General features: G+C 38.4%; 1 pseudogene; it reads left to right on the top strand.

Moving 5' to 3' along the window:
* The first annotated feature begins 7,950 nt into the window (after positions 1-7,950).
* Positions 7,951-9,126, top strand: LOC147464702 (uncharacterized; annotated as a pseudogene).
* The last annotated feature ends 684 nt before the right edge of the window (positions 9,127-9,810 follow it).

Below are 9,810 nucleotides of genomic sequence, written 5' to 3'. Positions count from 1 at the left end.
TGGCTAATGAGGCTTAGGAAGGTTTAAGACGGCTTAAGAGAGCTTATGACTCGGGTAATGAAAGCTTAGAAGATTAGGCTCGGTTTAGGAGATAGAAACTCGATTAGGCTTAGCTTATGGTGATAGATTAGATTAAGAGAGGTTAAAAAAAACTAAGCTTGAGGGTTAACTCCGCTCTTGATAGCTTAAGAGCTTTGGATTATGGCTTATGAAGGGGTTTAAGATTACGAGGATTAAGCAAGCTGGAAGATTCGGAGGAGAAGCTTAAGAATATCCCCGCTTATGAGGAGGAGATTAGGTGCTTCAGAATTATCAAGAGCTTAAGGTATGGAGCTTAGGAGGAGCCCTTCTCGATGATGAGGTGAAAAAATCCCAACAAACCACAGGTTTGTTCTTTTTATGGATGCATGTCCCGTCTTGCTAAATTTAGCTAGGCACCCATTAGCGACGTCGCTAATGGGTCCTCCACAAAGTGAGCACCTCAGCCCGATGCATTCATTTCATTTTTATTCTGCCAGCTGCTGCTGTTGCCCAATCTGGCACGGATCTGCAATCGACTTGAACTTTAAACTGCCATAACTTCTTCATCGTAGCTCCAATCGACGAGCCGTAAAGACAGGTCGGTAGAGCACATCGAGCACTGCATTTTAAGAGCACAATACCCCATCCGTGTTCACTTCAAGCATAACACTTTTTAGCATCAGTAAGGCATGTTTTGGCCCTTTCAGCCGCATTTGAACTCGACTTGCAACCAACCCTTAATCACTGTTCATTAAACATATAAGCTTCAAACAAACTTAATGTGCATTTTTTTGGTATCTTTCTTTGCATGTGAGTGGAGTTGCACGACAACGCCAATAGTAAATCTATGTAAAGTTGAAGAGGATGGATTAAAATAATAGATGATCAAGGAGGTAGATGTAGAGTGGAAAGCAGCTATGGATTGGGAGTTGAGAGTTCTTCATTCTATCAATGTCACTCAACTCACTCCCAACCAAATAAATGCACAATGGCATCAACAAGTATTGCCATACCCTTTGATCAAAGTAGATCTGCTACAGGTGAAAGAGAGACTATTTAAAGAGATGCAGCAAGAAGGTGCAGAAAATGACCACCCAAAGTGGCGGAAGAGCTGGTTGAACAAGAATCCGAGGTATCTGATTCTGTTCACAAGAGCACCTGCAAACCTTCAAAAAGACCCTACTTTTGTCCTGTACCAAGAGTAAGGACTTGGCAAGCACATGAAGCACTAACAAATAAAAGACCAACCTGGCTAAACTACCCCAAACTGCCAGCTAGAGTAGAGGGTCAAGTCAGCACAGAGGAGTACATGGTGAAAATCCTCACAGGCGTCATAAATTTTTTCAAGAGTGTACCGGACCTCTCCTGTGCCATGCTCTATAAAATTTGCAAAATGCTGCGCACATGTATTCAAGCATTTCATAAGCCGGAGCAGGCAGGAGTACCATGGATGTCATTGCTATGATTTGAGCGGACAACCTTCAGAGGAGGTTCTCTACGGCTTCTACACAAGGTGTATGTTCTTGCCGTCAAGAAATATACTCGCCTTTGAAGAAGCCTTCTATACATGATTTTTTACATGGTGGACTAAAATTTTTGGACCAGTAATCAATAACTTGACATCCAGGTTCGTCGGCTACTTTGCCATAGAACTAAAAAATAAGATCACCATGCAGTTTTTGCAAGTCCTAGAAAAAGAGTGATGCCTCAGATACGAGAAAGCTTTACAAGCACTCAAAGACCGCCTTGTCAGTCTCGTAAGCCTGAAGACTACCTCAGCCCATAAAGTTGTGTCAAGGGACAACACAGGCGAGGAGGGGGGGAATGCTAGCAGCAACATAACTCGGACATTAAAATCTAGCTCGAACAACATTTTTTGGAGCTCTCATCATTGTAAAAATATTTATTATTTTGATAAATCGAGAATATTGTAACTCCTACTTCACAGATAAATTTGTAATTGATGAGCCGGGGCTACAAGCTTCCTAGATTATTAGTTTTGACCACCAAAAACCTTGGCTAAGGTATAAAAGCCAACTTTTGTAATATTTTTATAAGATTTTGGATAAGAAATACACAGCGTGAGCTAACGGTGCTCACTTCTTGCACTCTCCCACTTCCTACTCCCTCCCCGGTTGTCACATTGCAGTCGCGTCTGTTGCGTTGCAAACGTAGGTGAGAGCTCTACGCATTGGCGTAAGCATTTCACGGTATTTCGTAGCTTTTGGCGTCGTTGACCCACGGCCTAATTTCATCATAACTAGGAATTTACACTCTTAAATCAATAACTAAGTATAGGCGGGGTATTGGGGCATTATTGCTAAGCATTTAGATGCATTCTGGGTCGAAAACAACTAGGTCAAAATCTCACTATTGTTAATAATTGCGTTTTTTGCACTTCATCAAAAGTGGGATTTGAGACCATAAGCATGTGTGCATAGGTCTTATAGACTTGTCCTAAAAGTTTCATTACGTTTGGATGTCATTTGATGCTGTAATGGATGTGAATTGTTTGCCGATGAGCGATTGGCTCTTGGTGATTTCGGTCATTTGAGTGTAGCTTGAGTTAGATGCGAGTTGTTAGTTGTTTTCCAAGAGATTGACACCCTCTTGTAGCCTCCATGCACTAGTCGAGTCAGCTTCATCCCATGGATTGACAATTATTCGTGGTTCTCGCTAAATCTGCAATAAGATAGGAGTGAGGTTAGACGCACGTCCCACAAGAGGTAACTAAACAAATAATCAACATTCGAATTTCTAAAGTTTTTAGAACACGCAAGAATACCTCTTTTGAACTTTTTGTGAAAGTGACTTGTTGACATGTCACATTAGCAAAGTTCTTGTATCTATCTTATCGACGAGAAATATTCAATATATCCATATGATTATGGACAAAGTCCTTGACTTGTTGAAATGCCTCATCATTAACCAACCCCACCATAATTGGTGATAGAGGTTGAAAATCGTTCATAAGCATGAAGGGATTAAACTTAATCGTAATATGCTTTGCATCATATTAACAAACTCCAAACTAGAGAGGTAATCTTCCCAATTGAATTGTTTCACGCTAATGTAGGTTCTTAGCATATCCTCTAGCACTTAATTAACATTTTCAAGTGTTAAGGTTCAGGCCATCTAGCCGGACACCCATCACATTGACCATACTAACCTTATCTATTCTTTTAATCATATAGAACAATAAGAAGTTATAAAGTAATTCCAAATCCTCACCGAGAGCTCCAACCACATTGTGCTCATGTCTGATCTTCTTCTCCCTTGCACTCCACACACATTGCGCACTCTTCAAGTGGTATTGCAGTTGGAGTGAAGGTCTTGTATCATTGCAATGTCGTGGAGGAGAATAGGACGAAGCTATAAAATTTTCAAAATTATCTTGTAGCTAAAATTTGACTAAGTAAAAGATCGATTTTAGCTTGGTTCCATAATCCTTGCTGCAAATGTCATGGTCTACAACTTTCTTGCTGAAAGTTTTTCCAAATTTAGCATCGATTTTGTTGTATGTTTGGCAGATTGCCTGTGGGTTGAGGGTAGATAGTTGCAAATTTTTACTGATTTGTTTTGACTGTAAAACAACCTATTTCATGTCTATTTTTGTTATTCTTGATTTTTTTCCGAGATCAGCTTTGCAAAAGAAAGTTTAGGGTAGGTGCAGATCAGAGTAGCAAAGTTTCTGGAAGGTGCCATTATTTTGAGGTGCCAAAACTGATAGATCTACATTTACATTACTTAAACTACTGAACCTACATTTATGGCCGTACTGTGTAAAATGATGAATCTACACTAATGCTATCTAAATCGGTGGATCTATATTTATGGTTGTACTATCTAATTGGCAATCTGCACTAGCATTACCTAAACTAGTAGATTTGCACTAAATAATTTGGTGTTGCTTAAATTGGTGAATTGACACCATGTTGACGCTTGTACACTGCCTAAATTAGCAAATTTGTGTACTTGACCAAGGCAAAGCATAAGATATAATACATTTATCACTTGTTTGACACAAAATTTGAGTATGTTGGGTAATGAAATACTTACGAGATTGTTATCGATTATTCCAAATCACCTTATGTGATATGGTTTAATTTAGTAGTAATTAAAATGCTTATGGTGGATAGACCAACGAGGCATTCATCATAAAAAAAAGATTCATCATAGCAATTAGCAATAAGTATTTGAGAAATATAAATGTAAAAGGAAATAAACTTGCTTGATTGATCAAAATGAGAGAGAATTACAAGTTAAGCATGGTGGCCTTATAATGAAAGGTGGCAATAAATGATGAAAAGTGATATACACCATATGTGAAAAATGTCAAGTAGCATGTGGGCTATGTAATGAAAATTTATAGATAATTATTTATTGCAGGTGGCAAAAGAATAAGTGAATTATGGACTATGCAAAAGGATAGCAAGTTTATGGATATTTCATTATTAAAGTGCTCTTTATGAGCTATGGTCACTTTATGTGTGGGCAGACAATTTGTAATCATTTTAAGCATTCAAGAAATTTGTAAGTAAATATGTGCAAGAGGAAAATACTCACTCTTGCACCGGGGGGGGGGGGGGGGGGGGGGGGGATTGCACCCAATGTCTGTGTCCTTCTTTTCTCTTCTCACATCTCCTCTCTCAACGTGCCTCTGTAGCACTCCGCTATCGGAGATGTGCCTGCATGTGCTCTCCTACTTCTCTCTCTCTCTCTCTCTCTTCAAATGTACTATTGGTACATATGTGCATTTTGCCAAGTATGCAGATATGTTGATTCAATTGTCTGCAATATGCTATTTGTGTATTTTGCAGGCCCTGTGCACTTGACTACAACAGTGGTATCAAAGCAACAAGGCTACGATCTTGTTAACAATCGATCAAAGAGATCCAAAAATTGGCATTTGAACAAGGATACAATTATGCACTAGAGCCGAGTGCACTTACATAATTATTTTTTGGTTAATTTAAATATTTTTGTTTTATTCCTCTTTCATGTTACCTGTTTCTGGTAAATCTTTGGATGCCTCAATGTTTAATCCTTCATTAATTTGTAATCAGTGAAAGTTATCCTAATAGGAGGATATAAAAATTATGATATTTTATATATTGAGTAAAATTAATTATTGCTAATACCTCAGTTAGCGCTCGAGATATTGATATTGTTAAAACTTGGTAAAAATGTGATGGACATGAGGCTAGATATGATTAAGAAGAATATGTCATTAGATTGAGGATGCGTATAGTACAAGAAGAAGTTCTTTATATCAACGAAGGCTTAGTTAATCCTTACCTTGGCTCCCAAGAGACCAATTCCAAGAGAAGTAGAAGAAGAAGGCATGGTGAGATGTAAGAAGAAGGATGGATAGAAGAAGAATTGGAGAAAATTCAACATTGTAGACACAATCCTAAGAGACCTCAAGAATTTTTTTTGAATGAGTTTCATTAAAGATCTAATGGATATGGGAAACAACCCCAAGTGACTACAAAGTCTCAAAATTTGAAGGACCTGTGTAGTATCTTGATAAAACCCATCACTCGGCAAACTCAACATATGAAGCGGAGTAGTAGGCATGATGGAGTAATAGACTAAGGGGCCAATATTATCGTGCTCTAGTAAGGTAAGGGGCAACCATTACCAAGGTTGTAGTAGCATCAAACCAATGCACTCTTTGACCACCCCACAATGGACATCTTTATTGTTTGACGGTGATAGTAGGGTGGGCCTTATTCGGCGGTGGTTTTTGTTAGCTCCATAGTCCTCAACACAATAGCGGCAATAGCCCAACAATGTGCATGGGACTCTGCACATACCCATGTAGCCCACCACCCATTCCACCCATGCAAACAAAAACGTTGTGGTGGTAGGCAAGAAATTGACAACAACAAAGAGCGGTTTGAGCTCGTGAGTTCGTAGCCTGCTAAAATTAGGGCATGCCAACCTTTTGCTCAGCCGTTATCCCAAAGACAATGACTATCAGTTTAATAAAAAAGGGTCGCTAAGCACTCATGCAAAAGAAAAAGAATTGCCTCTATATATATCTCTCGCTCTCTCTTCCTTTCTACCAACTCTCCTTTGACTCCAGTTGCCTACCCAGTAGCACTCGCACTGCTTTGCGCCCCATTTTCCACATGATATCACCGTAGGATTGGCACACACATAACCTGGTTTTTCTCTACGTTGTGGGTGTGCTGATGATCATGGTGGAGAGAGACGGAAAAAAAACAATAGATAGCTACGACCCTTGCAGTGTGAGGAAATGCGGGTCTTCTTGACCATCATCATCATTTTAAGAAAGCGATGGCCTTACACATGCGCATAGGAGGGCTACAGCTGTTGCTTGAGATTTTAGACAAGTGCAAGTTGTTTGATGGAAGGGCAACAATTGCACAAAAACTACCATATAATAGGAAATTGTGGCTTTGTCCTCGCTATCACAAATATAAATTTACAAGTGGCTAAGATGCCTAAATGCCCTACTTATCCATTTTCTTGATTTACTTTGCATGCATGTGCACATAGCATCTGATTCTAATGTTTGTTGATTGGCATAACCAAATGATGACAAGATTTTACACGCGTAGCATTTTTCTTCCCGAGAATGCAAAGCAATACAAGCAAGATAGAACAGACCCAAGAGTTGAAAAACATTGAAGTAAAGTTGGTCTCTTCTTTCAAAATTCATCTTTGTCTTCCATTCCTATTGCAATAGTTGAAAATGATTAGCGCAATCTAATGATGAGCAAGTATATTGATCCAACTAAATTTTTAGGTGTATAACATTTATGAGGAGGCACCTTCTTGAGATCCTATTGAAAATGAGAGATCAGATTGTTTACAATGTAATGTGTCTAATTCCTTATGGGATGGTAGGGTGTGGTTTACACACCATGAGGCCTTCCACCTCATTGCTCACTAGTCGTGATTAGCGTTTTATGCATTAAAGCTTCATGATGGGGCAAACCTAACTTATGCCCCTAGTAAACTCTCCCTTAGTCCACATGCATGATTACATATCCAAAATGATTCCCACATATGTATGCATGACCCATGGACCTTTCTAGCACCTTTCACTGCATAATGGAGCCAATAGATAGGCCAAAACAGCCCCAAAAAGGTGTACATGAGTTTTCAACTTGTACTCTCCTCTTTGGCTAATTTGAATGATCTCTCAACCTCATTGATGATGTCACTCAACCTACCACTTCTTCTCCTATATATTGAGCTCATTTCTATGCTCACAGAAAATGTAACTTGATGCTACATTGAGAACTTGACCAATTTTTGTCATTTTGTGTTCTTAAGCATTCTCTATATTAATTAGGATTAGTGTTGTCAAATCATGAATGGGACATTAACCCGTCCTCCTTAACCACACTTATCTATCACGTCAAATTTTTAAACTATGTCCGATGCTCAACTCCCACTTATACTTGGATATATTCTCTTGACTGACCAACCTCTCATATGCCCCTCTTTTAGCCATCCCCTTTTTGCCTCTTGCCTCCACCGTATGCACAAGCTAGGAAAATGATTTGTAAACAGCCTATACTCATGCATCTTGAAGGTTTCTCATGATGCAAGTGTAAACTCTATGGTTTCAAGGTAAAAAAGAGGCTATTGTTTTCTAAGTTGCCTAATAATTCATAAGCTAGGTAATTTAATAATTGAGTTATTGATAAAAGGGCTTTTGACAATAACTAATAAAGCCAGGTTACATATACACAATGTTTGATTTTGTGGTTTTGATTACATTGAAGGATAAATCTGAAATCTATATTGATAGGTTTTGAGGTTGTAAATTGAAGGAACTTGCCCGTGAAAAATGAGCTCAAATAGAGTTGAGGTATTTCCTTTGCCTAGATTTTCTTAGAGGAGAAGATGATGTATGTGAGCTGATTGTGAAGTCTTTTACTCAAGATCATGCAGCATTTATTAGACAAGGACAAATATGTCTCTGATTCAAATGCGGCAAAGAGTCCAAGCTCAATGGCTAAAGGTTTGGGCTCCCCTCTAGCATGGCATGGCATGCCAACATCTCCTGCCCGTGCCTCAACACTTAATTAACAAGAGACAATTAGAGAAGTCTCTTTTGAAGCTCAAAGGCCACACACTAGAGTGGACTTTGTCTCCACTGAATCATGCTTAGTCATTAGATGCAATGACCAAACCATTAGAAAGATCTCTCAACAATGCTTTGATGGAATGTTCATTTCCTCTAGGGGGCAATCAAAATCTCCTCTCAACATTTTACTCTTCCACATCCAGCTCATCACTTGGCTATCCAGATGCCTCGCACAATGACATGAGATATCTCACTAATGCATCAAAACCGTCAAGTGGCTCTGTTCAGTTGCCACCATTGGCAATTGGTAGACTATGAGAAGATGCCATTGCATCACAAGAAGCTCAAATCATGCATCAGGTCCTCAAGTGTGGTTTTGATGTTTGTGGTGATGGGATAGACATGCAAATGCTCCCCTTGATACTTGCAGCTCTTGTAGCATCTAGAGACCGTTGTTTTGTGGCATCAATCAATCCATTGGAGAGCTTATGCCAATGAAACATTTGAAGTTTCAAAACATGACTAATGATGAAGAGAAAGCTTTTTACATGACTTGTCTAGAAAGAGAAATCTCGTTATATAAAGAGATAAGACACAAACATATTGTTGGTTACATAGATATGGACAAAGATGAAGAGGCATTGTTCTTTATATATTTTTGGACGATGTTTTTTAGCGGATCTATTCAAAGCATGCTAGAAAGATTTGGCACATTTAGTGAGTCTCTTGTTCCTGTCTACAAAACACAATTACTTCTTGGTCTTGAGTATCTTCATAAGAAAAAAAGTTTTCATAGAGATATCAAAGCTGGAAACATGCTTATTGATTCTAATGTTTTTGTGAAATTGGCTGCTTTTGGAGTATCTAAAACATTTCATGAGGACACAATAACTGATGCTTGCAAATCCATCAAAGAGTCTATTTTTTGGATGGCACCAAAAGTTATAATAGGAGACAATTATGTACGTCATGTAGATATATGGAGTGTAGGATGCATGGTGATCAAGATTCTTATTGCCATCATGTATATCTAAACACATGAGTTGAAGTAACTTAGAATCATTGTCAAAACTTGTTTTCCTACTCAAACAATGCATATTATAAAAGAGCTAAGCACGACAAACTATACCAAACCTCAGGCTTCAAAAACCTCTTACATGTGCTAGTTTACTGATCGTTATAAGTCTATACATCATACAAGATCATTCTCACTAATGAGTGGGATAATTTGTGACTAGGTTGAACAAAAACAAGGTAAGTTCTCTTCTTTTTTTGGTTTTTCTTTTACGCAGTCACTTAGCAGAACATTATGCACCACCTCTTAAAACGTCTTCTTATACAACAATCCCTCAATTTATTTTACTCGTTTGATAAATTCTCACTTTGTTTACTTGTTTTAAGTGATTTTGTTGTAGATATACCTAAGGAGCTACACTCAGGTAGTTTTGGACTTTTACAACAATGGAGAATACCACCAGACGACTTTAAAAGCTACTCACATGAGCTAAGGTGATGTCAAATAAAATATACTCCAATTTGATGACAAAAAGGTAGTCAATGTTTTGTCTTTTATGCCTTGCTTAGTCCATTGGTCGTGTGCACACATATTTGCATTTAGGCAGTGTGTAAATGTTCATCTTAGTGTAGATTGTCCAATTTAGGCAACACCAATTATCCATGTAGATCCATCGATTTAGGTGGCATGAGTGCAGATTTGC

The sequence above is a fragment of the Adiantum capillus-veneris genome, chromosome 1 (assembly GCF_014529385.1).
Source record: "Adiantum capillus-veneris isolate H3 chromosome 1, ASM1452938v2, whole genome shotgun sequence".
Classification (NCBI taxonomy): Eukaryota; Viridiplantae; Streptophyta; class Polypodiopsida; order Polypodiales; family Pteridaceae; genus Adiantum; species Adiantum capillus-veneris.
Note: the sequence above shows the minus strand (reverse complement) of the source record. Positions and strands in the feature narration are given on the sequence as shown.